The sequence below is a fragment of the Elephantulus edwardii genome, unplaced genomic scaffold (genome assembly GCF_000299155.1).
Source record: "Elephantulus edwardii isolate Elephantulus edwardi_28Jun2011 unplaced genomic scaffold, EleEdw1.0 scaffold00187, whole genome shotgun sequence".
NCBI classification, from domain to species: domain Eukaryota; kingdom Metazoa; phylum Chordata; class Mammalia; order Macroscelidea; family Macroscelididae; genus Elephantulus; species Elephantulus edwardii.
Window position 1 is genome coordinate 5,153,077 of NW_006399937.1, and position 1,823 is coordinate 5,154,899.

Sequence of the window (1,823 nt, forward strand, 5' to 3'; positions counted from 1 at the left end):
TTTGCCTTTGAGCTGTGGTGCTGGAGAAGAGTATTGAATGTACCATGGACTGCCAAGAAAACAAACAGATTCATCCTGGAGAGAGTTAAGCCAGGCTACTTCTTTGAGGCAAGGATTTTTGGGGCTTCATCTGACATACTTTGGACATGTTGTAAGGAGGGACAGGTCCTTGGAGAAGAACATCATGCTTGGGAGGGTAGAGGGACAGCGCAGGAGGAGAAGACCCTCTATGAGGTGGATTGATTCAGTGACTTGGGTAATCGGGCTGGGTGTGTCAGAGGCAATGCAATTGGCACAGGATAGAGCAGGTTTTAGGGCTGTTGTACATACGGTCGCTATGAGTTGCAAGCGACTCTCGGCACATAACAACAATAACAACTGATATAAAAATTGCTAAAATTTAAAGTAAGTACTTTATTAATTGAAGAAATAATATATTATCCACCATTTTGTAAAGATCACCTTTCATAAATTGGTGTACTTAAGTCTATTAACTGTTCTTTAGCATTTTACACAGAAGCTGATGCTGGGTAACTGGCTCTGACATGTAGTATAGAAAAAACAAGCTAAGGTTTAATTTTTTTCACCTCCAAATATTGTGCTTATTTTACCACACACCACTGCTTCTCAAATGGCATTATTGATTTTACTGTAGCCTTACCCTGTTGCTACTAAAGTTCTATTTGTTTAAGCAAAATATATAGTATGTTTTGCCTGGAAAATAGAGAAATATTGAACTCTTTTCATTTCTGTCTTGATAATCATTTTTTTTTTTACTGAGCACAAATATATTCAGGCTCTTGGGCTACAACTTCTTATCATATTTAAAAATTTCTCTAAAAAATTTCTCTAGCTTTGTTTTCATAGAGTAGGACCAAAAGGAGTTAATCAAAATAATCCTCAGAAGTGAAGTCAGATGTCATTCCTGGAAAATAATTACTTTTACCCAGATAGCCTTTAAGAAGACAAGTATTCACTGATGCCAAATATTTTCTTTAACACCTTTCAGATGAGATTCTAACTTACTTAAAACAAAATAAATCAAATCATATGTGTGAATGAGGAAGTGCTAGATATATACCTCTGGTTCACATGCTCATCCAACAGTTGAACTGATTTCCTATCTGTTTCAAGAATGGCTTGGTTTTATTTTTTTGGTTTTTTTGTTTGTTTGCTTTCTTGAAGAACAACAGATGAGACTCCTTTGACTTATTTTTTGACTGTATAATTCCCAAAGAGATTTCTTTCCTTCTGTCTCTGCGCCCAATAACAGAAGCTGATAGATTTTCTTTCAAAACCTCACCTCTCCCTCTTTCATTGTCATAAGGTCAGAATTTATTAATAGCTGACCTTCATTGGGATTCTGAGACTGTAAATTGCATGGTGGAGATTGCCCATTTTTCTAGCTGACTATGCATTTAAATCACCAAAGTGGCATTGTTTTCTTTTGTATTAGCAGCACAACTCCCTACAAATGAAGTGACCAGAGTTCTCTAAAGCCTTAACAGAAGCCCATGTACATTTCTAGTAACTTTCTATTGTTGCGGTTATAAGACAACTGTAAAAGAAGGCGATATTATTTATAGCCTTCCTTATTTCCTTTTGAAACAGCATCAGAGTTCCATTGGACATTGATAATTATATTATGAATCAATAACTCTAAGTGTTGACTGTTGTTTTTGCTGTGTACAAAGACAGAAGAGGAAGAAAAGACCAAAATGGATGTCAGAAGAAACTCTGAAGATTGCACTGGAACGTAGAGAAGCCAAAGCACAAGGAAGAATCCAAGACACTGAAGAGCTGAACAGAAGATTCCAAAAGGC